Raw genomic sequence first — 26,164 nt, forward strand, 5'->3', positions numbered from 1 at the left:
TGTAGATTGCAGACGCGGCTTGGATCCCGCGTTGCTGTGGCTCTGGCGTAGGCTGGTGGCTACAGCTTTGATTCAACCCCTAGCCTGGGAACCTCCATATGCCGCGGGAGCGGCCCAAGAAATAGCAACAACAACAACAACAACAAAAAGACCAAAAAAAAAAAAAAATCATAGGGCACTTCGAGAGCACCGCTAACGGCCAGAAGACGGGGCCCCAGAACTGCGTTCGTGGGGAAGTGAGCTGTGTGGGAAGGGGAAGCGGGGCCCTGCCCTCCGCCCACTCGTGTGCAGACGTTCTGGGGGGGGCCGCGAGCCTTCTCTCCCCAAAACAACCCCTCCAGCCTGATGCCTCGTCCGCAGTGGACGTATGGGCCCACGACTGGCTGCACCCCAACGAATAGCTGCCCTTGGCCCCCCCACTCAGGAGGGGGTAGACGAGGAGGAAAATCACCTGACCATTTGGGCAGAGAATGCCCAGGTCTTGGCGCCCAGGGCGCAGGCCAGAGCAGCAGGTGCGGGCGTCAGGCGTGTCCCTGAGGCCTAAGGGAAGGGCTGGGCCACAGGAGGGCACGGTCCCTCTGGTCCCAGCCTGTGGGTGGCACTGCCCTGACCAGGCCCCCCTCTCCCACCTGGGGCACAAGGATTGGCCAACGTGGACTGAGCTGGCTATTTAAATGTCATCCAACTAGGAACCACGAGGTTGTTGGTTCGATCCCTGGACTTGCTCAGTGGGTTAAGGATCCGGCATTGCCGTGAGCTGTGGTGTAGGTTGCAGACGCGGCTCGGATCCTGCGTTGCTGTGAGCTGTGGTGTAGGCCAGCAGCTACAGCTTTGATTCGACCCCTAGCCTGGGAACCTCCAGATGCTGAGAGTGCGGCCCTAAAAAAAGAAAAAAAAAAAAAGTTGTTACTGAACAGTAAATTATAAGAACTTACAAACAAATACATTCTAGTAAAACAAAAGTCCCAAACTCAACACTCATCACCTCCCAGTTTCTTCGCGAGGCTGTGGTGTGTGTGCCGTGGGCTGCTTGGCGTCCCTCAGTGGCAGGGGTGACGCTGATGCAGGGGTCTCATCGTGATCGTCCCTGTGCCCTCACATGGGCTTTGGGGTCACAAGTTGGGGCGCTGGCGCCCGGAGACGCTGCCCGCAGGGCTTTGTCCATGCTGGTGTCACAGTCTCCGGGCCCCTCTAAGCTGAGGGAGATGCTGCCGGTGAAGGTATTCTGGGCGTGTCTCCCCCAAGGGGTCGCTGAGTGGCGGCCACCGCGCCCTGGGGCAGCGTGGGCCCACATGGGCAGGACAGTTACCCATTGGAGCACGGGACCACACAGGGCCACCAGGAGAGCACTGCTCAGATGAGGCCAGCTCTGCTCACGGGGAGTTGAGTGCGGGGAGCTCTGTGAAAACGCCCGAAGCCTCGGAAAAGGCTGGGCTCATCCTCACGCCCTGGCCCTGGGGACACCCTGTCTTCTGTCCCCAGGTCCTCTCGCCAGTGGCAGAGGAGGCCACAGTCAGCAGATGCCCGGCCAGAGGGAGAGGTCGTGCGGCCACATGGGAACTTCCCGCCTCCAGAGGGTCAACCGAAAGGCTCTGCAGTCAGGGGTGCGGGGACCGCGAACAAAGGGACCAGCGGGCTGGACAGGCTGGCCCTCTCCTGCCGGCCCCCAGCCACGGCTCTGGCCCCAAATCTGAGCACTGTGTGGCCTCCAAGGGAGGCCGGCGCCCTCAGACTGGGCAGCCTTGCCGAGTCCCGTGGTTCTCGGGAAGAAAGGCTTGAGCAGGGATGGCAGAGAGCAGCGGACCTGCAAAGGGACACGGGTCCTGTGAGCCGCTGTGGGTGGAGGCAGGAAAGGGAGCTAGTGCCAGCAGCTGGGGGGGCCTGGGCACAGCTGACAGGCTGGCGGGCTGGGGAGCTGCCACTTTAGAACCAAGTGTCAGTGGCCATGGCAAGCGGGTGCCGGCGGCCAGGAAGCCAGCAGCTGGGGCTACAAGGACTGGAGAGCCACAGACCTGGAGACTGGGAGGCAGTGGGGCCGGGGCCCAAAGGCTGGACCGCACAGGCACCCTCAGGCCACGTCTGCAGGCCAGGGGCTCAGCCTGACCTGAGGGAGCCAGGGCTCTGCCAGCCGAGGCCACTGGGGCCACAAAGACAAATGGGCCGTCCCCGCCCCCAACTAAGCAGACCGAGCTCAGGTGCTGCTGTGAGACCTCAGGCAAGTCTCTTCACCTCTCTAGGCCTTATAAGGAAATGGAAAGCGAACAACTGTCTGGAGGTCTCGGCGTCCTAAGAGCAATGGCCTGGCAGCCCCAGCTATCATTCTAGGTGACTCTAAAACCCACTAAGTCCTGCAGGGTGCTCTCTGACCCCTGACCCCCCGCCGGGACTGCTTGGCCCAGGGGGCAGGGGGAGGGAGAGAGGAAGGCCGGCTGGTGGGAGGGGCCTCAGGCTCAAGATGACCCCTGCCTCCCACCCAGGGGACAGATCCTGCCAAGGGGCAGGCCTGGCTGGGCTTGCAGAATCAGCCCCTTGCAGGCCAGAGGCAGCAGCCCCCTTCGTGGGAGTCGCCCTGCTGGATGACCCCGGAAGTGGGGTGGAGCGGGAGACGGGCAATTCCTGTGGGGCTCAGGTTGCTGGGCCACATACTTCAAAAACAACAGCTGCTGCACAGGCCAGCACACATTGGACAGACAGAGGCCCAGGGATCCCCAGCCGGCAGGCCTGCCCTCCCCACACCCGGGCAAGGGGGCCAGAGACTCTGCACTCCACCCCCCAATCTCATGGGAGCCTCTGGCCAGGCTGGGTCCGCCTTGGGGAAGGAGGCAGGTGAACCTGGCTGCGGTCCCCCCCGCACCCCGCCCCGCAGCTCCTGGCCCCACAGCTCAGCCCTGCACATGGCTGCACCTCTGCAGCCCGGACCCTCCCAGACGCAGGGCCTGAGTGCCTTGGAAAGGCCCCCGCTCGGGGTCCTGAGGCTGGAGCAGGAGGGCCCGGGACCCCCCAGGCAGGCGCTGCACCTCAGAAGCCCCAATCCCCAGGACCTGCGCCCCCGCAATGTCTCTGCAGGAATAGATTAATTTCCAAATCCTCGACCTCCTCGAAACTCAGAATGTGGATAAGGGCCGTTTTTCTGGATGGATATTCAGATGTCCAGGCTTGTTGGAGAGGGGAAAGCACCCAGCTTTGGGGCCCAAGAAAACTGGGGCGGGCCTCCCCGCCCCGGCCTGGCCAGATATGCCACCGGGCTGGCTGCTGTCCTGGGCTCCCAGGAGCACCTGCTCACTCGCGACTGTAATAACACAGTAAAGTTTCATTAAGGGCCTGGCCCCGGGCCCGACTCAATGCAAGTCCCCTGCGGCTGCTGCGGTCCTTATCACCCAACCTCATGCCTGGCTGGGGCGCCTGCAGTCCCTCCAACCCTCCAAGCTGGCTGGAGGCAGAGAGGGGAGCGGCCTCGGGCTGAGCTGCGGATCCTGAGCCCGCCACGGCCAGGCCTGCACGCTGGGGACTGGTGTCCACCTTCCAGAAGGAAGCCTGGGGCAGGGGTATGCTGAGGGGACCTGAGCATGTCACCAGTCGGGTAAGAAAAGCAAGCTCCAGACAGAGACCCCGGGGCAGGGGGATGAGAAGGGCGAGGGCGGGCCCCTCACGCTGTGGCCGCCGAGAGCCAGGGGCCCAGGCTCCCAAAGGCTCTGCCGCCCTGGGAACTGATTTCGGGCTCCGCTCCGGATCCCTGCGACGCTTTATTTGTATAACCTGCACTTTTCTACTCGCACAGTAATTTTCACCTCCCTCCCTGTCAAACAGAAGACAGGCTTTCACCTCAGGTCGCAGCGATGAGCCACGGCGGCAGCAGGCAGCCGCGTTAATGAAAGTGATTCACAAAGGGCCTGGCTGACGGCGGGGACAATGGGCCGGGGCTGCCCCCGGTTATCAAAGCAGAGGCAGGTGGGCGGGCGAGCGCGGGCTCGTCGGACTCCGCTGCTCGCTGCTCGCTGCCCAGGGCGGGCCTCTGCAAACACGCCCCGAGCCCCCGCGGAGCTGGGCTTCCACCTGCGCTGGGACCCGGGGACCAGGCTCACTCGCCAGTGAGATTCCCCTCCTCCCCTCCTCCAGGAAGGCTGCTCACACCCTTCCTGGGCCCCAGCCACACACCCTCACCCCGCTCGGCCGGTCCCCATGCAGGACCACGCTTCGCGATGACACGTGCAAACAGAAAGCACGACCTGGGGTCAGACAGTCTCGGCGGTTCTGTGCGTCTCGGCTGAGCCCCCTTCACACAAGGAGCTGAACCTCTCCGAAGCTCTGCCTTCCCGCCTCCAAAGGGGGCGTGAACCTGCTGTGACTCCTGGAGAGAGTTAGTGAGCCTCTGGCACAGACCTGGCACAGAGTGGAACAGCAAGCCGGGCACGGGGCTCAGAGGTAGCGGCACAGAGCCCCCCCGCCCCCGCCCCCAGACCAGCTCCTCGGTTCTCACCCCTAAGAAGGGGGCTCTGCCCCTGCAAGCGTGTCCTGCGTTGGGGGTCTCAGGGGGCACAGGCTGGGTGGCTCCGTGGGTGGTCCAGCTGTAAATCGTGAACAATGAGGTGGCTCGAGTTCCCCTCCTACGAGGTGGACCCAGTTGCCTCGGGGCCGTGGGAGGTTAATGAGTCAGAGTTTGTAAAACGCTTTGCAGAAGGATGAAAGGGGCTCAGAGGGGCTGCCCCAGGGTGGAGGACGGAGGTGCTCTCCTGTCTGGTGGCTGCAGCCCACACTCAGACCTGGGGGGCACCAGGGCCTCCCACCTCCCACCTGCTTCCAGCGCAGCTGTTCTCCGGCCCAGGAAGGGCCACGGCCCCAGGGCAGCCGCTCTGGTCCTGCACAGAGAGGGCCCGGGAGGCCCCTGCCCATAGCTCTGTAGTGACAACTGCACCAGGGCCAGCAGGTGGGCTCGAGGGAAACTGGCTGCAGGGAGCTGTGCCTGGAGGTGTTGGGTCTCAATCCGCCTCCCAGAATAACCTCCCTGTGTTTGGGCTACTTGACCCGTCTCACTCATAAGCCGGGAGCCACCAGCGAGGGGGTATCCGTGCCCACATCAGGGCCAGACCCCCTCTCCTGCCCCATCTCAGAACCGCACCTGAGAGCAGAAAGAAAGCCGCCCCACGCAGCACGGCCATGTGGCCCGGATGACAGAGCTGGACAGGAGGCCAGACCCACCCAGCTTCCAGGCCTCAGAGCAGGGCCCGGACCAGGGCGTTGTGGGTGAAACAATCTCCGTGCCCTGCCCACCCTGGGGGCCCCGGCCCGTCTCGGCGCCTGCTCTGGTCAGGCCCTCCCTTCATTCCTCAAGACTAGGACGGATTAGGACGAAAGTCCCCCACGGCCTGGGGCATCCCCGACGGGGCACGAGACAAACACACACGCGCGCTTTAAGGGGCTCGGTGCCAGCCAAGCAGCATTTCCCTTTGACACGTCCGACGAGGGTTACGTGTTTAAACAACGATGCTTTGGATCATTGGGTTACGTACACAATCAAAATTAAATTCCACTTGTTTATCATTACGCCTTTTCATGCACTAATTACACTGGCAAATTTGGAATTAAACATATGACTCTCTCATTCCCTGGCTACCGGACAGCTCTGACCCAGAAAAACCACCTTGTGTTAGGGTCAGAAGAAGAAAGCCACCCAGGCCTGAAGGAATGAACGAATGAAAAGGTGAATGAGTGACCCCCTGGGGAGAAACACGTTCAGGAGGCAGGAGCCCCACAGGGCAGGTCACACGTCCCAAGAAGTAGGGGTCGCCTCCTCTTATTGAAGATTTTTTATTTAAGCTGCAAGATGGGCAGAGAGGCTGCACTAACCCAGCCGCGCCTGCGTCCAGGGGAGCTGGCCCCCTCCGAGGCAGGAGACCCAGGAGCCAGCCTGGGCCACCATCGTGCTTCCCAGGACCCGGCCAGCCTCCTCTGGCGGCAGGACCGTGGTGAGGTCAGAGGCTCAGGCCACTTGCAGAAAGGACCACAGAAATGCTAGGTTCGGCAGAAAACCCACCTGCCCAGACGCTGCTCCCGGAAGCCCCCCTCCAGGCCCCGGGGCCGTGTCCAGCTTCTCTCCCGGCCTGAAGGAAGCCGACTCACCCCCCCCCCCCGCCTCCCTGGCCCCGGGACTCGCCCAGGGCCCCCAGCCCATCCATCACTGTCGGACTCCGAGACCGGCTCTGTTCTAAAGGCCGCGGCCGCTTCCGCCGCCCACGGCTAGAACAGAGGGTCCGACTGGGGCCGGTGCTGGCAAGGGTGCCCTGATCAGATGAGCTTGCTGCGGCTGGGAGCCCAACCTCCTGCTGGGGGTCTCGCGGCCACCCCGGGGTTGCTGAGAAAGGGGGTGCTTCTCTCCACTCAGCTCCAGCTGAACGGAAGCCCTGCAGGGCCAGGCCTCCAGGCAGAGCTGGCCACAGGCTCCTGTGAAAGTGTCCAGCTGGCATCCCAGCTCCTGCACAACCACGAAAGCCAGGAAGGACCAGGGGCTGTGGGGTGGGCGCCGCTTCCAAGACTGAAGAGGCTCCTGGGCCCCTGCCTGTTCTGGGCTGGCCAGGTATGGAGGCCCCTGCTTGGGACCTGTGGGGCCCAGGACACCCGGGGCCTGGCACACAGTCAGCCCTCAGGGTGGGGGCCACGCCAAACCCGGCTTTCCTCAGGGCTGCCCATCTGCCTTCCCGGGGTCACATTGCAAGAGCCAGGTTGCGTTTCTTCCCCGAGTTTGACTGACCTCTGGTTCGGAAGCCTCCAGCCGGCCCTCTGCCCTCCCCGCCGTGCACAGGGCCTCAGTCTCCACAAGCCATGCCTGGCGTGGAAGAGCCCTTGGCATCACCGTGCCATGTCCCCCTCTCACGGTGGGGAACTGAGGCCCAGAAAGGACACGGGACGTATTCGAGGTCCCATGGCAACCAGGGGTCCAGGCAGGCCAGGATGCTGGCTCAGCCCTGTCCCCCGCTGGCCCTTGTCCCTCTTTCCGGGGAATGGGGTGAGAGGGGGCCACGTCCCCATGGGGAGTGTGCCCGTCCGCTGGGATTGTCAGAACGGGACCGACCGGGCAGCGTAACCGTGGAAACATACTTTCACGCAGTTCTGGAGACCAAGGTGCCGCCAGGTTGGGTCCTGGCGGGCGCCCTGCCTGCAGAGGCACCTTCCCCATGTGCTCAGGTGGAGAGAGCGCCCATGTCGCTTCCTCTTCCTACAGGGACGCCAAGTCTGTCCTGACCCCACTTAACCGAACGACCCATTAGCTTCCATCTCCAAATACAAGCTGTGGCTCCAGGGGACTTCCTGTCCATAGCAGAGGGTCAGATGCTGGAAAAAGCCTGTCCACAAAGAGCCCCAGAGTGTCCAGCACGCGGACAGGGCTAGGAGGGAAGCGGGAGCTGGGGCCTGGCTCGCCCTCGGGCACCTGGGCACAGGAACATGGCCAGCCTTAGCTGTATGCCCAACCCCAGGATGCGGCTGTTAACGGCCTCACCGGACACGGCCAGGAGCTTTTGTGCTGCCGAGGGAGGCAGGCAACGCTGGCCATGTGCCCGCCCCACCCCGCCTTGTGCCGTCCCAGTGTGTGTGACGAGGCCACGTCTGCCCATCCATCCTCAAGAAGGCATGAGGCTCAGAGCGGGCCCCTGGTTTTCCAAGTCCACTGACGCGCTGCAGCACAGGGGAGCCGATTTCCGCCAGACTGACTCCAGGCCCCGGGCTCTCTCTCCCGGCCTCACCACCCCCAGCCCAGCTGTCCGCCTCGAGGGGCCGGGCCAGGCTCTCCAGATCCAGCGGACGGGCAACAGGTCCCTGGCCGCCCACGGTGGCTGTTCCTGGGCTGACACTTGAGCCCTGGACTCAGTTATCCTTTATCCACTAAGTAATCCCAGCGGAGGCCAGAAAGAAGCCGAGACGCGCCTCGAGCTGGGGCCAGGTGGCCGTGAGATGAAAGGTCATGTGAGGATGGCCGCCTGGCTGCCCAGCGACCTGAGCCGGCTTCTGAATGAGATCAGACTTGGAGGGACCCCGGGTGTCCCGGCTGGGAACTCGGCCCCCGCCAGCCCCAAGGGCAGGACCTTGTTGAGATATGCACACGGGAGGCAGACCACCTGTGTCCAGACCCACGGCCCTGCCCGTTCCTGCCCATTCCTGCCCGTTCCTGCCCCCTCCACCCCCACCCACCCCGCGCCGGTTCCTGTCTGCAAAATGAAATCTCTCTTTCGGGAGTTTGGAGTTCACTGTGTGAGGGGCACACAGCAGGGGCTCAATAAATGTGGCTTCCAGCTGGGTGCCTGCCAGAGGCTCATGGGACTCTCAGTTAGTTCTGATGCTCAGAAACTACTGACAGAAACTCCAAGACCACGTGCAGAGGACCCTGGCCCAGGCCCCCAGCTGGACAGAGCCCCCACAGCAGGGGCATGTGGGTGCAGGGACCCTTTGCTAGGCCTGTGCCCAGAAAGCTCCTAGTGAGTGCAAGACCAAGAGAGGAGCCAGTGATCTACCACCACGATCCCTGGGGGTGACCACCTGTAGGGACCTCCCACAGCCACTCAGTCACATCCCCAGGGGAGCCCCTTGCACTTTTGACCTCTATTCCCTCCCATGATCTGAAGCTCTGGGAGGTCAGCTCTATGAGAGCAGGGCTGTGTCCTATCACGGCTGCATCCCCTCGGGCTGTGCCTAACCCAGAGAAAGTCATGGACAGATAAATGGGTTTGAAGATGGATAAGATGGAAGTTTGGATGGATGGATGGATGGTTGGATGGACAAATGGACAGATGGATGGATGGATGGAAGGATGGATGGACAGACAGAAGGATGGATGGATGGACGGAAGGATGGAGGGATGGATGGATGGATGAACAGATGGATGGATGGATAGATGATGGAAGTATGGGTGGACAGATGGACGGATGGATGGATGGAAGGATGGATGGATGGATGGAAGGATGGATGGACAGACAGAAGGATGGATGGATGGACGGAAGGATGGAGGGATGGATGAACAGATGGATGGATGGATAGATGATGGAAGGATGGATGGATTGATGGACAGAAGGATAGACTGATGGGTGGACAGATGGATGGATGGAAGGATGGATAGATGGTGGAGAGATGGATGGATGGAGGGGTGGGTGAATGGACAGAAGGATAGATGGATGGATGGATGGAAGGATGGACAGGATGGAAGGATAAGTGGACGGATGGATGGATGGAAGGATGGACAGAAGGATGGAAGGACGGATGGACAGATGGATGGATGGAAGGATAGGTGGATGGATGGAAGGATGGATGGATCGAAGGACAGATGGATGGATGGAAGGATGGATGGACAGATGGAGAGACAGATGGATGAATGGATGGATGGATGGATGGATGGAAGGACAGACAGAAGGATAGATGGATGGATGGATGGATGGATGGACAGGATGGAAGGATAAGTGGACGGATGGATGGATGGAAGGATGGACAGAAGGATGGAAGGACGGATGGACAGATGGATGGATGGAAGGATGGATGGACAGATGGATGGATGGACAGATGGATGGACAGATGGATGAATGGATGGATGGATGGATGGAAGGACGGACAGACAGAAGGATAGATGGATGGATGGAAGGATGGATGGACACATGGATGGGGGTCTGGAGGTGAACAGCCTGGAAGCCCAGGTGGGCTCTGGGTGCTCAGGATGCCAGCCCATCGCCTGAACCCCTGGAAGGAAGGCCCCAGGCAACAGTTCCTTGCCTCAGTTTCCCTGGTGAGTCCCAGGCCCTCTTTAGCCAGGAAATCACTTGCCCGAGACCCTCACCCCCACCTCAGTGCATTAGATGACCTGACGCCCTTGAAGGAAGAAGCTCAGGAGGACTCTGGTCCCCGTGTGCCCTTCCAGTGGCTCTGCCCCTCCTCCTGCCTCGTGGGCTCCCTGGCACCGTGCCCTGACCTGCTGTGCTGGTGAAGCTGACCCCGGTTCACAGGGTGGAGGTCGAGGTCCCACGTCACTGCCTCGCTGCCTCCACACAGCAGAGCAGGAGCACCCTATGCCCTGAGCGACCGCCTCCTACCTCCTCCGCTGCTGAGTTGGGGGCACAGGAGACACAGGAGCAGTCCCCAGACTCTCTGATTTTGAGGAGGGTCTTGAGCCCCAAGGTCACAGATCCAAGAGGTGGCTCCCGCACCTGTCTGCAGGCTGTAGCTTCTCCCGGCTGCAAAGTGCCCCCGTAGAGCAAAATGACCCCCGACAGTAAGTGACCCCTACAGCAAAGCTCCGGACAGCAATGTGACTGGATCACATTCTTTTCCTCCCACTGTCTTATCCTGCGCTACTCCAAGAGATTGCGTACAGCCCCCGGGCTGTCCAGTAGTACTTAAATTTTAAAAAGTAAGCTGGGAGTTCCCGTCGTGGCGCAGTGGTTAACGAATCCGACTAGGAACCATGAGGTTGCGGGTTCGGTCCCTGCCCTTGCTCAGTGGGTTAACGATCCGGCGTTGCCGTGAGCTGTGGTGTAGGTTGCAGACGCGGCTCGGATCCCGCGTTGCTGTGGCTCTGGTGTAGGCTGGTGGCTACAGCACTGATTCGACCCCTAGCCTGGGAACCTCCATATGCCGAGGGAGCGGCCCAAAGAAATAGCAAAAAGACAAAAAGACAAAAAAAAATAAAATAAAAAAAAAATAAATAAAAAGTAAGCTGGTGTTATACTCAGAGGGGAAAAAAGCCGATTTGAAGAAAACATTGAGTAGATAGCAATGCAGAGGTGGCTGGCGAAGGAGAAGCCCAGACGGTGCGAGGCAGCGGCTCCGTTCCAGCCCCAGGGCCCCAGAGCCAACTCCCAGCCCCACCCTCCAGATCAAGCTCACGGCCTTTCAAGCCCCTCCCCTCCCGGGGACCCTCCTTGAGTCTCCCTGAGGCCCCTGTGTGCCCACCAGTGGGAACCAGAATGCCCCTGTGGCCACTCTCACAGGGCCCCCCCACCCGGCTCGGCCGCTCCGTGAACCTGACCTGTGTCTTCCCACAAGGCCCGCCCAGGAGCTGGAGTCCAGGCCCCACGACACCAACCACCCCCGAGGTGCCGCCAGCCCTTGCCGAGGGCCAGCCGCCAGCCCGGCCCCAGGCCTCAGGCGAGCTGCACGTTCATAGGCGTCTTCCGTGTCGTGACCCCAAAGGGACCAAACAGCATTTCCAAGCGAGCTGGAGACAGCCACCTCAACCTGTACCCTCCCCAGAGAAGCTGCTCCAGATGCCGGTTGGTTGAATGAGTGAGCCAACGAGTAAGTGGATAAATGAGTGAGCGAGCACACCTGGCCTTGGGGGCCCTTCCTGCCTGTGCTGATCTGGGAGGCGTCCCGAGGCTGGGGGCCCCTCCTGAGCAGCGCCATCTCCAGAGGCTGGGGCTCAGCTTCCCTGAGAGGGTCCTTCTCCTCCCACCTCTCACCCCTGACCTTGAGGAAGCAGGGGACCCTCCGTCTCTTCTCGGTTGCAGCCAGGGCTCTGCTGTGCCTACAGGGGGAATGGGGCTCCTTGGTGTCGGGACTGTGTCCCGCCCCAGGGCCAGGTGGCTGGATCTGGGGGCCAGGCCGGGCGCTGGGCGCTGGCGGTACAGCCTCCCTCAGCAGCGGCGGGGCTCCTGGAAGCGTATCCGGGCCAAGTGAGAGCTTGGGTTACGCAGGCTCTGGGCCCGGGGTGGGATCTGCTAATGGGGGGGGGCACTTAACCCCCTCCCTGGGCGGCAGCCGAGGTCAGCCTCCCGGGAAAGACCAAAGCCATTTCCCTGCATGGTCACAGCCAGCTGAGCGTCCTAAACCACGACAGACGAAATGCCCAGTGCTGCGATTCTTCCAGATGCCCTCAGCCCCCCGTGGCCCTGCAGGGCCCCCCAGGTGACAGGCCTGGGGTCACCCGGCAGGACGCTCGGGTCACACCCTTTGCCCTCACCCCGCCTCACCCGCGGAGCCCCTGTAATTTGGGAGTGACGTCACCCCATCTTAGCCGAGTCTGATGAAAAGTCCCCGTTCACAGGAGGAGGGTGAAGTTTGTGGTGATCCCAAAATAGCCCTAAAGAGCTGCCTGCCACCCCAGGAATGCCCGGAAACCACGCCCGGCTGAGGACAGAGGTCACCCGGCTCCCAGGCCTTTGAAGCTCAAGGGGACTTGAAGAAGCTTCCAGAAGAGCAGCGGGGTCACAGCTCCTCCGAGGCCTGGTCTGGGGGAGCCACAGGAGGGACGTCAGCTCGAGGCGGAAGAAAGAAAGGGACAAATGAGGCTGAGAGGGACAGGGAGCCACTCCCTGGGGGGTCCCACACAGCCGGCCCCGCCAGCTCCACCAACACAGACGCGGCCTCGTGGCCTCTGGAACCCAGGACACGCGCCAGAGCCACGCGGGGAGTGCATGGCTGCGGCCCCTTGGAGGGACGGGGGGCCAGTGCAGCCCTCAAGGACTTGGCCAAGGTCACAGGGCCGGCAGGGAGGGGCCGGCGGACCCAGCTCTGGCTTTGGGCACGGCCGCTGGCAGGCTGCTCACGACTTCGGGCCTCGACTGCTGTGTCTGTGAATCGGGGGTGAGCCCGGAAGCGGGGCTGAAGGCCGTGAGGACCGGCGGCATCCCGCAGCACAGCCGACCCAAGACCCCCCCCACACCCCGAGATCGGCTGGGGCCCCGCCTGCCGCCCCATCATGGATGCAGCTCTTCTGAGCACCAGAGGGCACATGCAGGCCAGCAAGGACCTGACTCCGTGGTGGACTGGGGACAGGGCGGGACCTCGGATCCGCCCTGCTCTGGGAGAGGGGGGCGGGCACACCTCAGCCCCCTCCGTGGGCCTGCAGCAGTACCGTTTCTTCTCCAAAGGGGCTTTTGCTGTGGCTGTGGAACATTCCAGAGAGAGGGGAGTGGGCCAGCAGGGCAGGGCCCGGCCCACTGTCCATGGGGAAGCTGCGTTTGGGTCCTGGGGTCTCAGGGGAGGTGATCCAGGCCAGGCTGGAAGATTACGGCGCAGTTCCTGTCCGCTCGGCCCGAACCCTCGGAATGAGCACCTGGTGGGTGGGCAGGGGCTGGAGGAGCTGTCCGGGGCCTCGGGTGGCCTGTGCCCCAGAGGAGGAGCCTGGTCCCATCATGTCCACCAAAATGCCCAGAGGGGGACAAGCACTGAACCAACCCTGGCGCCCCTCTGCTCTGGGCTGCACTGAGGCCCCTGCTGGCCCCTGGCCTGGGGCCAACATCCATTCATCAGCGTCTGGCCAGCGCCATGGAGAAAGGCCACAGGCACGCAAGGAAAGGCGGGACCGGCTTTGACTCCAGCAAACTTGTACGTATGCACCATGTCCAAAGATAAGGTGCATTTATCGAGCACTTACTGTATGCGGTTCTATCTCTTGACTCACATGGATGCTCACATCAGATCCTGGAGGTGGGGTCCGTGCCTCATTCTTCAGAGAAAGACACTGAAAGCAGAGAAGTCACGCAGCTGCCGAGGAAAGGCCAGGACCTGACTCTTAATCCCCCCATCAGTGTTTTAGGTGACTTTTTTTTTTTTGTCTTTTTGTCTTTCCTAGAGCTGCTCCTACAGCATATGGAGGTTCCCAGGCTAGGGGTCTAATCGGAGCTGTAGCCGCTGGCCTACACCACAGCCATAGCCACACGGGATCCAAGCCGCATCTGCAACCTACACCACAGGTCATGGCAACGCCGGATCCCTAACCCACTGAGCAAACTCATGGTTCCTAGTCGGATTCGTTAACCACTGCGCCACGACGGCAACTCCTAGGTGACTTTTGTTTTAGGGTTGGTGCTGTTTCTCTTGTGAGTTGGTTTTGGAGGCTGTGACCCAGGCCCTTGTGGGCTCTCCCCGTGGTGTCTTGGTTTCTCCACAGTGGCAGGTGTTTCTGCGAGGGCTGACCTGACCGGTGTGACCGTTCCCAGGAGCAGAGTGGTGCTTGTCCCGCACCTCCGGCCCCAGAGATGAGCCGTCCCCCAGCTCTTGTGTGAGGAAGAGAGTGGGGGGACACTGGCCCCCTCCCCACATCGCCACCCAAACCCCAGCCCTGGAGCGGCCACCCTCGTCCACCCTCGGACAGGGGTCCCGACTTCCCCTCGGCCCCAATTTCTGAGCCCCTGGTGACAGGTCTGGGGTCCCCAGCAGCCCCGAGTGGGGTTCTGAGGCAGGTGGGGGGAGCCTGGCTTCACTGCACCAGCAGACCCCCAGGTCTGCACTAACCCTGGGCCACATGGATGCCCAGTGATGCCCGAGGAGTCCCTGCCCCCGGCAGGTCGAGCTAGGAGCTTCCACACCTTCCTTTCACCCCAAGCCACGGCCGGCTTCTCCCCACAACTCCCAGGCGGGGGGGCCCAGGAGAAGCCGCCACCCTGGGCCTTGCCTCGGAGCTGCGCTGGAGGGGAGCCCGGGGCCTCGAGGCACCCTGCCAGCTGGGGCCGCGGGAGGAGCACATGGACGTCACCCCACCCAGGGCCCCTCACTGGAGGCTGTCAGAGACTTAGCTCTGGGGCCTCAGCACCCCCCCAAAAAGTGCGAATTCAGAGGTGGGGCTCCCCTGGCTGCCGTTAGCCCCGCCTTGAGCCCCTGGACCCGCCCCTGCTGCCCAGAGCCCATTCTGACCCTGGTCCACGCTGCCCGTGATTGAAGGCCTCTGGCTCTGTCTCCACGTGGCTAAAGCAGGAATCCTACCCGTTAACTCGGAGCGATGCTGGGCAAGTTCTCCCAAAAGCACTTTTCACTCCCTGAGCCCTCGGTCGCTTCCCCGCTAGGCTGGGCTGGGCCCTGGGACTCGGGGGGCCCACGTGACATCACTCCTCTCCGATCCTCCATTTCCCCGTCCCTAAGGGGAAGGGCCAAGACTCCTTCTGGCGTTGCTGGCCCGGCCTCTTGCCCCCGGGCCAGCAGGGTGGATGGACAGGTGGACGGACCCGGCTGGCTTCCTGGTGCAGGGGGTGGGTCCCGGGAAGTGGCCTGTTCCCCGGACTTCCCGCCCCCACACCCACAGGGCTGCTGGCGGGACACTCCTGGCCGCCCGCCAGCTCCCCGGCATGCCTGTGGGTGACTCCTGGAGCCCAGCCAGATGCTGTCACACGTCCCAGGGGCCCTCGGCATTCTCCGCCTTTGTTTCCGATGACTGGGGAGCGGGGGGTGGGGTGGAGGGCATGGAACAGCTCAGAATCCTGCAGCAGGATGTCAGGCCCCCGGGGGGGTGGGGGGAGCAGGGGAGGGAGAGCTGAGTGAGGGGGGCCGTGCTGAGGCCCCCCCACTCCCAGGAAGGTGAGGGGGGCTCCCATTGGAGCCGCACAAGGCGGCAGCAGAGGGACGATTTTCAGCAGGTCAGGTTCACGTGGGCAGAGCACAGACTGGGGTCAAGGATAGGGCGAAGGGACAGGCCGGGGCCGCCCATGCGGGCACAAGGGGCGTCCACGGTCCTCCACCTGCAGGAGGGGCCACAGGAGGTTTCCTCCCACGGGGAAATGAGGGCGGGAGAGGGCAGCTGAGGGGCCAGCAGGGCCCGACCCCTGCGGTGGGCCACCCCAACCACAGGCCTGGCCCCATCAGGCTCCCCGCACACGGCCACCGACAGGGCCCCTCTGGATTAAGAGCAGCAGCAACTGTGCCCTATTTATATCATCGGCCCCAATGTCCACAGGCCAAGGCCAGCAGGCCCATGCAGGGCTTCCACCACGATCAACTTACATTTAAAATAAATGTTTCCTTAGCTCTGAATCCGATCTCCGGTGGTGAATTTCGGGAGGCGGTGAGCACAGACCCAAACTGAGGGCAGCCTCTCCTCCCGGCACCACGGGTGGCGGTCTGGCCACAGCCGCCCCCAGACAGTGGCACCCGGGCCATCGAGAGGGGCCACCAGTGCTGCGTGGCTATGCCGATTCCTGTGGGTCTACGAGCCTCGGCTGCCGCACCGCCCCCGCGGCACCTAGAGCCCCTCGCCCTCGTTGGGGGGCCTTGTGGTGCCCTGCCTGCCTTGTGGACAGCTCTGGAGGCCCCTCAAGACAGGCTACCAGAAGGACCCACGTGGACACACAGGGCCTTGTGTTCGGCGGTCAATGGATAAACTAAAGTCGCACATCGCAGCTCTTTCTAAAGACACCGCCCTCCTTGCTCTGCGGCAGGGGCTCCGAATGGAAAGGGAAGGGTTTTCAGGACTTGGGGACACAGGTCAGCCCCCTCGCCCACGGCAGCCGCAACCAGGGCCCTTGTGCCTCTGGGACCCAGGCCTCTCCCTCCAGATGCCACCACGTCCCCTGGAGACGGGGGGAAAGGGGACGGGGGAGGGGCGGGCGGGGCCGCTGAGGGGTGCAGCCCCTGCCAGGGCCGCCTGGGACCTCGCACCTGCCCTTTGAGCAGAGACCTCCAAGCTGCGCCCGGACACCCCAGTCCCCAGCCTGCAATGTCAAAAGCCGTCTAAGAAGACCGCCTCCCCTGGTCAACCCCCCAACTCTGAGTGAGAAATTCTTCTTTGAAGCCACTTGGGAGCTCATGGGCCACCCTGGGAGGTGGGGGTCCTCAGATCCCAGCCGGAGCCGCGCAAAGAGCCTGAGCCGCGCAAAGAGCCTGAGCTCGACAGACGGGGCCCCCAGCGACCAGGAGCCCAAGCTGCCGACCGCAGAGGGGTGAGGCCAGCTCCATCCTGAGGACATCGGGGGATGGGGCTCAGTCAAAGGCGGGGGAGTGGCGGGGGGCACCCGCCTGTCACCCCTGCCTGCCCATATGCCCACTTGACCCAAACCGCCCTCCAACAGGCCTCACCAGGCTGAGACCAAACCAGGCCCTCGACCACACACAGCCCCTGCACCCACAGCGCCCTGAGCTGGGGGAGCAGCCCCCCCTCCCCGGAGATGAGGGGCTGGGGTGCTGCTGAGCTCGGCTCATCCCATTTGCGGGGTGACGCTCTCAGGGCTGGAATGCTAATTACCTCCCCCGCTGGAGCAGAGGAATCCAGCGAAGGGGGAGCCGGGGCCTGGAAGGCGCAGTCCCTGGTGGCCGAGCAGGCCCCGGCCTCCTCCTGGGAGGGCTGGGTAATAATACCTGCATTACTGAGCGCCTCCTGGGTGCCGGCTCCCGCCACTAGGACCCACGTCCCTCAAGGCAGTGTGCCATCCTGCCCACGTGCCGGAGCAGAGAACCCAGGCGCCGGGAGTCGAAACAGAGCCTGTGGGCAGCGGCGCAAACACAGGCCTGCTCACTTCAGAGGCTCCGACCGCCCACACTGGGCCGCCAAGAGGAGGGTGATGGCGAGAAGAGCGGTCACATCGGTTGAAGACTGAGTCCACACAGACCCCCGAGAAGGGCGAACCCACCCTTGACCTCGAGGCTGCAGCTGAAACCACCAGTGCTGCCTTTCCAAGCCCAGCAAACACTGGGTGCCAACCGTGGGTCCCTCCGAGCGCGGTGGCATGCTGGAGCCGCCGTCCCCTGGGGCACACTGAGGAGTGGCAGGCAGCCCCCAGTGCAGGAGAGCAGGGCAGGGGGCCTGGGGTGCTTCAGGGACAGCTTGATCCAGGAACTGTGTCAAAGCTGGGTTCTGAAGACCGAACAGAAGTTTTCCACGAGGGAGAAGCTTCCCAGGTGGAGAAAGCGTGACACGGGCCGGAAGGTGCTGAAGGCCAAGCATGCTGGGACGGCAGAGGTCAGCAGGGCCATGCATCAGGCGGGGAAGTTGAGAGGTGCCCCTCGCGTGGGGCAGAGGCAGGACCTGGGACCAGCTGCTGGCTTCTCAGCCACCCTGTGGCCATCTATTTCTAACCTCCCCCTGGAAAGCCTGTAGCCGGGAACCGGAGGTGGTGCAGGGCAAGCACCCACCCCAAGGGGGCCAGTCTCCTCCGGCCAAGACACCAGGCACTTCCTGACTCTGGGCCCAGATCTCCGGGCAGAGGGGTGGGCACCGAGGGGGCGGCCTTCCAGCTGGCATTCCAATTCCTCCTCCACAGTTTGTCCATTTCCTGCCCTGGCTGCAAATTTCAACCATTTCCTTCTTGGGCCACCTCCGGCCTCTGCCGCTGCCTGGCCCTGAGCTGACCCTGGCAGGGGACAGGACGGTCCTTGTCCTGCCAGCTCCAACTTTGGAACCAGCAATGGCCTCGATCAAGCATCCTGCCAACAGGCCCCTGGATGCTTGGAGGGGTGCCGAGTCAGAGTGGTGGGAGGCTGTGGCCCACCCCCATGGAGTATCCCCTGGTGGTGACGCTGACTGCGAGCCCGACAGGGCTGGCGCTGGAGACCCCCTAAAGCAGCAGGCAGCAGCCAGCAGCCAGAGGCAGGATGTGGGCACTGTTGCTGCTGAGGCTACCCATCCACCTGTTACTCCTGAGAGCGCAGTCTCTGCACTCGGGCGGGGGCTCCACGGAGGGGCCCAGGGGGTAGGTGGGAAAGGTGAGGCGGGATGGATCCTGTTCCAGACCTGGCACCTGGACGCCCGCACCCCCACGCTCGAGCTGATAGGCCCGAGCCGGCTGGGGTCCCGCAGCTGAGCAGAAGGCTCTTTCCCTGCAGGCGCCCTCCCCAAGTTCAGAGACTGTCCCCCTATGAGAGCAGAGTCCCTGGGAAGACGCAGGGGCTTCCCAGGCCCCTGTGAAGGGAGGGTTCAGCCCGGGACCTGGGCTCTGCCAGAGGCCCCACAGGGGGCTCCCCGGGAGAGGCTACCCCGAGTGCAGGGGGCCCTGGGTCCCCCTCCCGAGGCCTCTGGCTGTGCCATAGGTCTGCAGCCTGCAGCATCCTGAGGGGGTCTAGGGGTGTTCCGAAGTTAGGGGGCTGTGCTTCATGATCCTCGGCAAATGGCTTTTTAGCATAAACTGCCTGGAATGGGGTCTCTGCTTGTAGCAAAGGCCCAGGCCACTGCTGGATGGGACGCTGGGCCATTGGCAAGAGGCCTTGTAGCTCCGGGGCCCACGGCTGCTCAGTCGGTGGCAGCTGAAGGGGGGTCCCGCCCCACAGGAGAACCCTCCCACTTAGCTCCCAGCTCCCCGGAGATGGCCCGGGCCCCTGGGGGTGGACATGGCCCTCGGGCGAGGCCCCAGCCCCTGGGGGAGGCCCCGCTGTGGGAGCGGGGTGGGGGTGTGGGACAGGGGGCCATGTGGGGCCCAGCACATAATGGATGTCTTCATCCAGCCCTCGAGGCTGGGTGCCCTCCAGTCCAAGCTGCAAACCCAGGTGAGAGGGGCAGATTTTCCACGCTGGGGCCCAGGGTCCCAACCAGCCCGCCGTTAAAAAGTTGAGGGGCTCAGCCAGGGCGGCTTGGAGACAGGGCAGCCCTGCAACTCGCCCTAGTTAGTGATTTAACGGCGGAGCTTCGTGCAATATTTTGCAATAAATCTTTCCATTTGGGGGTTTAAATACGTCACGGGAGGCTCCTCCCCACCCCCACCCCCAAAACCCAGAGTCCTGAGAATATCTGCTTCCGCAGTTTCCCACAAAGCCAGGTGCCGAGCAGCCGGGCAGGCCAGGAGCGCGCAGAGGGAGGCGAGAAGGAGGCTCCCGCGGGTCCGGCGCCAGCAGGCGGGCAGGTGGCTCCCTGCTTCCCGGCAGCTGGAGCCCAGGACCCCACCTCCAGGGGAGGGCATCGCCCCCGGCCCCGGGCAGAGGCCAAACCAAGCTGAGAATGTCGGAATCCAGCTGACCACTGTCCACTCACACAATATGTAGGCATTAAGGCAGATGCTTCAGGCAAATGTTTAAAAAACCACTTCTGAGTTAAATATTCACATAAGAGTCTCAGGCCAAATTTCAACCCCAAGGTCAGAGCAAAGCACACGAATTTGATGGACTCCCTCCCAAGCCAGACAGCCCACTCTGCAGCCCCCCTGGGAATCCCGGGTGTGGGCCTGCTGGTGACCAGGGGTGGGGAGGCCGGGGGACCTGTTCCCAAAACACCGGGCACACACGCCACCAAAGCCAAGCCCCGGCCCCACGGCACAGAGCCCTTCCAAGGCCAGGGCCTTAGGGAGGGGCGTCCTGAGTGGCTGCCCTGGCCCTGGCAGGGCTGGGCCATCTGCCCCAGGCTCTGCCATGGGTCTCCACCCCTCTGCCGGCTGCTGTGACCAGCAGCTGTTTGAACTCAAACAGGACACAAATGCATATGGAATGCATGCAAGGTGGCAGGCTCGTCACACCCAGGGCCCGCCTGGCCTTCACAGGCACTCTGAGCGCAGCCACGGCTGGTCCCATGGCCATGAGGGCACAGGAGCCTGGGGTCATTATGGGATTTGCCAAGGCCCCCCAGGCAGGAGGCAAGAAGCCTCAGAACAGAACGCACCCCAGCAGTGGGTGGGTATCTGGCCCTGCCTGCTCCGGCTGCTCCCATGGGGCTGGTGAGGGTCCCCGGCCCTGGGCTGATGCCCCCTGAAGCCCAGCTGTGCAGAGGAGGTGCCGACGTGGCTCTACTGAGGACTGTCCAGGCACCCACTTACCTGTGGGCCCCCAGGGGGCGAGCCCGAGCGGGGCCTGCTTTTCCAGAGCCCTGAGCCCACGACCACGCCGTAGCAGGGGCCCCGTGCTCTGAGCGCAGCAGGAACGAGCCGGCGGGGAGTCAGGGGGGCCACGGTCAATTCTCGGGCGTCTGTTCCCCAGGGCCGCCAGGGCTGTGGGTCGGTAGCAAACACAACTCGCCTCTAATAAAACAAATCATCTGAGGCTGGGGAAGCCACAAGAGGAAACAGCTGTGCGCTGCTGGCTGTGAACACGTGTTTCCACGCCCATCTCTCGGCTCGCCTGCTCGGCCCCCGGAGCCCTGGATTCTTGGCCATTTTCAGCCAGCAGAATGCTCTGCACCATCGAGAGGGGAGTGTGAGGCCGTGGAACGTGTGCACACAGCCATCAGACGGGCAGACCCCTGCCCAGTGCCCACCAGGTATCACCCCGGACCTCATCCTACTCCTCCTATCACCTCCCCGTCACCGCCAGCGCTGCCCTCCTACCAGGACCACCACGACCACCTCACCAGCTCCATCACCTCCAGCATCACCTCCGCCACCTCAGTCACCTCCACCTCCAACCTCACCTCCGCCACCATCACCCCCTCCCATCACCTCCAACCTCACCTCCGCCACCATCACCCCCTCCGTCACCTCCAGCATCAGCTCCAGCATCACCTCCACCACCATCACCCCCTCCACCACCTCCACACCATCATCACCATTGGAATACCCGTCTCCGAGCCCATGTGCTTTATTACTGAGATGTGGGTGACTGTTCTTGTATCTGGGTCCCCAGGCAAGTGGCAGACCCTACACTCCACTTCCAACTGGCTCCCGAGGTCTGGCCCTCCTGCTCCTGGCCCTGCAGCCACAGCCCTAGCCAAGACCTGTCCCCTGATGCTGAGATGTGCCCTCTGAGAGCCCAGCTAAAACCCATCCTGAGATCCTGTTTTCAAAGCTCGGTGTAACCCGCACGTTTCTGGACGCTCCTCACTCTTCCTGATGAACCCGAAGCTGTCACCTTTGAAGTAATTATGTGACTTGTTCGGAGCACCCTGGGTCCTCCTGAGCCAGCCCCACGGCATTCCTGCTCCCAGCACCCCAGGGCGCACGCTTACATAAGCCTTGCTGGAAGCCTGACGTGACGACCTGCCCTGCCGAAGAGTGACTACCACCAATAAAACCTTTTATTGCCCAGTCAGGGCTGCTGGTAGAGTCTGTATTTAGAGCAATGCTGTTCATCCCGGGAAGCACAGGATTGTTTGGGTCTGGGGCAGCTTGCAGAGCAAAGACAGCGGTTTCGGCAAAGTCCCAGGGTCTTGTAAACTGAAGAAAGAAAAGCCAGGACGCTTTGGCCAAGCTCTCCAGGTCGCCCCCTGCTCTGATGGCTGCCTGACCCGAAGGAGCGCCCACTAGAAGACAGAAGACAGAGCATGGTCCCCACACGGTACAAGGGCCACAGAGGCGGTACGTGCCAGCCGTCCCCACCCCGACAGCCCTTCAGCAAAGCCCAAGGCACAGACGAGACAGCCACAGGCCTGTCTCACAGGGCCGGACTCTCCCTGGGACTGGGCAGCCTTGCAGAGCTGCTTCCAACCTGGCGGCCTTGGTCACGTGTGGCTTACATTTAAACACATAAAAGTGACATCGAGACCCTGGGTCCCTGGTCACACTGGCAGGGGGCAGTGGACACAGGCAGCCAGTGGCTGCCATACTGGACCCTGGCCCTGTGGCTGAGCACGCCCACCGTGGTGGGAAGTTTTCTGGGCTGGGCCCAGATTTGAGAGCTGAACGCTGAGTCCGCTGGTCCCTCCAGAGGCTCTGGGACGAGGGCTCCGCGGGCACCTTGACATCCCTGGTCTCGCAGAGCACTGCCCGGCCTCCACCGCCATCGCCACGGCCCCTCCCCTAAAGCTGCGTCCCCACTTCTGTCTTCGTGAAAGGACACCAGCCGCTGGAGTCCAGGCCACCCCACTCCAGTATGGCCTCCACTTAACCATGACATCTGCAAAGTCCTCGTTTCCGGATAAGACCCCGGTCACAGGTCCCAAGTGAATTCTGGGGGGGCATTTCTCCGCCCTGCATGCCCCTCACCCCACTGCCCTGCAGCTCCCCCTGCCCCGTATCACCCTCTGTGCTGCTGTATAGCATGCCATCTGCTGACCGTCTGTCCCCACCTCGCGGTCCTAAGCCCCAGGGACAGCACCTGAGCTGCCACCCCTGCACACCCAGAGCCTGGCCCATGGCGGGCCTTCAGCCAATACCTGCTGAATGAACGAATGACAGAGGGGCCACACGGGTCTGGTTCCAGATCTCTGGAAGTCCTATGTCACACTGTCCACCCCTAGAAGGACAGGTGGCAGATCCCAGGACCTGCTGGGGGACCCAGGTCAGAGGTTCAGCAGCAGATCCCCTGTTTTCTCATCTCTCACGGGGAGGGAGGCGCCTTTCCAGGCTGACCTGGGGCCAGGTACGTGATGGCAGAGACTCCAGGACGGCCTCGGGCAACGGGTGGGATCAAAGGAGGGCCAGCTTTGCCTACAGCCCACGGAGTCACATCCAGCAGACCCGGAGAGCCCCTCCAGGGAACATTCTGTGGGCAGCAAATAGCACTGTGATGAAGTCTAGGGCCCTCATGCACCTGCCACAAACCCCCACCGTCCCCTAGTCACCGGGGGCTGGGCCAGGAGGGAGCTGAGGGAGGAGGCAGCTGGTTGCCCAGGAAGCATCTGGAAGGCGGCCGCCTGGAACGGGCGCTGGGCCTCCTGGCTGGCCCACCCAGGCCAGGGGGACGGGGACAGAGGGCTGGTGGCACACTAGCCTGGCAGTTCCCGAGGGGCTCCTGGGCAGGCTCGGGTTTCTAAGGAGCGTAAACTCTGTCTTACAAATGAGGACAGCGCCTCGGATGACTGAAGACATAAAAATAGCTGTGCTTACTCAGACCCTTCTCAGAGAGAGTTCTGTGGGAAAGAGCCCGTGGCCGGAGCGCTGACCCCACAGGCCTCACGCTAACTCGGGGCTCGCACAGCTCATGCAGGAAGCATGGGAGGAACTCTGGGTGCCCGGTGCCCTGCAGTGGGAGAGCGGCCGCGACGCCCACCATCACTGCCCCTGGGTGATAAGGAGACACCCTCAAAGGGCACCTGCACCCTGGGGTTCAGAACCGGCGCAGCCTCCCCGAGTCCTCAGTCTGTCATTTCTCCTAAAACTGCCTTTTCCCAGCCTCTCCTCTGCCCAAGGAGCAATCTTGTGGCCCCATATTAAGGTTAATAAGGGAAATTTTAAGGAGTTCCCATTGTGGTACAGAGGAAATGAATCCGACTAGGAACCATGAGGTTGTGGGTTTGATCCCTGGCCTCGCTCTGTGGGTTAAGGATCTGGCGTGGCCATGAGCTGCGCCGTAGGCCGCAGATGGGGCTCAGGTCCCAAGTTGCTGTGGCTGTGGTGTAGGCAGCTGTAGCTCCAATTGGACCCCTACCCTGGGAACCTCCATATGCTGCACCCGTGGCCCTAAAAAAGCAAAATAAATAGATAAATCAGGGAAATTTTCATATACAAAGACATGCGTAGCCTAAAACAGGATGTTTCATGTTCCACGTGAAACAGTTTTAAAGATATTATGCCACGTGACAGGACGTTCAGGCCGTGCCCAGGGATTACATGACGTCGCAGGCCTTGGGAGCCCTCCCCCTCTCTGCTCTGCCATTCTCGCTTGGCCTCAGTCCCCAGAATTGGCTCTCGTGGCTGCAAAATGATTGCCACAGCTCTGGACATCACATCCTGACCCACCAACCTTCCACCCCTTTTTATGGCCACATCTACGGCGTATGGAAGTTCCCAGGCTAGGGGTCGAATCAGAGCTGCAGCTGAGGCCTCCGCCACAGTCACAGCAACGCAGGGTCTGAGACGCATCTGTGACCTATGCTGCGCCTTACGGCAATGCCAGAGCCCTATCCCACTGAGAGAGGCCAGGGATCAAAGCCGCATCTTCACAGAGACCATGTCGGGGGCTTAACCTGCTGAGCCACAGTGGAAACTCCCGCTTCGGCCCCTTTAGAGCCAGGAAGATGTTCCTGGGGGTCCTTGGCTGTCTTCTCTCAAGTCCCATTTCGCCAAAATTATTACAGGAAGTTTGCATGTTTTCTTTAAGTGAACATTTGTTCTTTCTGCATAAGAAAAAAAAAAAAAAGTTCTCGCTGTGGCTCAGCAGGTTAAGAAACCGACAGTGTCCGTGAGGATGCGGGTTTGACCTGGCCTCACTCAGTGGGTTAAGGATCCGACGTTGCGGTGAGCTCCAGCGGAGGTTGCGGGCGTGGCTCGGAGCTGGCGTCGCTGTGGTTGTGGCCCAGGCGGGCAACTGCAGCTCTGATTCAGCCCCTAGCACTGGAACATCCATATGCCGCAGGCACAGCCATGAAAAGAAAAACAACAAAAAAAAAATCAACTCATTTTTTCTGCAGAAATTCTCTTTTCGGTGGAGCACAGGACCTGGGCTCCAAACCCCAAGCTTGGTTTTTCCAGGGCAACCCCAGGGTTTGTAAGGAGAATCCAGGGCAAGGTGGGTTCCATCCAGGGCCGGTCTGACTTCTCATTCTCCAGAGAGCTGAGCCCAGTGGTCCGGTCAGCGGGCAGCAGCCCACGTGCCCATCCAGGGACCCAGGTTCCACGCCTCGGCCTCGCTGGGTCCCTTGGAGGCCCCTCCGCTCAGCGGCAGGCGGGCAGGGGGCCACAGGGGACCACGCGGCATCCGTCTTCCTTCTCAAGCATTCATAGCCCAGCACGTGCAGGTGCAGCCGCTCCATCCGCTGCAAGAGTGTGTCCTCCCGACACACCTGTGACCCCCACCTAATGTGACAGACCCCCTCGCCAAGTGGCTATTTCCTGTGGACCACAGGGAGTGGACAGAAGCTTTTCAGGGCTCAGGGGCCACAGGAAGCTCTTTAAGCCTCCCCCCAGCTCTTCTAGGAGAGCAACGCCCACTCGCTGGGGTTTAAGGAAAATGACGCCTGTGGACCGGCATCCGTGGGGTCTGGTCGGCTCCGGGCAGCCCATGGGTCACTGCTCCCCCGGGGAGCCGGTGTCGGCGGGAGCACCTGCCCCCAGCCGGCCCGAGAGTGGCATTTCCCCGCTGGACCAACCCTTCCCTTGGCTGGGGGGCGGGTGGGGGTGGAAGCACCAGTGTTGTTCTTATCACATGAACACACAGAAGTAATTAATGCAGCCGTTTCTCCTGACCTCGAAACGACGGAGGAGCAGAGCAAGCAGAGAGATGAATTATTCATATCTTCGGAATCTGTTCTCCCAAACGCGTGCAAAAATAAATTGGGTTTTCCTCTGAAAGCGGGGCTATCTCACCTGAGAGGCGGCACGTTTGGGAAACACGATGCTATGGGCAGAGGCCGCAGACGCCCCAGGGCAGGCGACACTTCAGAGGAGAGAGGCGTGTGGGCCCGCGGACGCAGGAGGCTGTGCCCTGGGGTGGCCGGTCCTGGGACACATGGACACGTCCGGGCGGACGACTAGGGGCCTGGCCGGAGGCACCGGCCTGCTGTGCGGGCTCACCCCAGGGCCCCGCTCCCCGCTTTTCTGTGCAGGAGTTTGAACCAGGCAGTGACCGAGGGCGTGGCCCCCACGGTCTGTGACCCGGACACAGATGTGCCTGGTGGTTTTCCTCCGGTTCGTCTGGGGTCAGGGTCCGGATCGCCCCCGAGGCGGGGCATCTGCTGGCCTTGAGAGCCTCGCAG

At 62.4% G+C, this 26,164-nt stretch overlaps 1 long non-coding RNA gene across 1 annotated transcript; it reads right to left on the reverse strand.

Annotated features, from left to right (window-relative positions):
• LOC110259826 lies at positions 914-20,656 on the reverse strand. The gene is made up of 3 exons (XR_002342184.1): positions 20,415-20,656; positions 13,349-13,435; positions 914-1,804 (listed from the first exon to the last, which is right to left on the reverse strand). It is a non-coding gene; the product is annotated as an uncharacterized LOC110259826 (long non-coding RNA).

The sequence above is a fragment of the Sus scrofa genome, chromosome 3 (assembly GCF_000003025.6).
Source record: "Sus scrofa isolate TJ Tabasco breed Duroc chromosome 3, Sscrofa11.1, whole genome shotgun sequence".
Classification (NCBI taxonomy): domain Eukaryota; kingdom Metazoa; phylum Chordata; class Mammalia; order Artiodactyla; family Suidae; genus Sus; species Sus scrofa.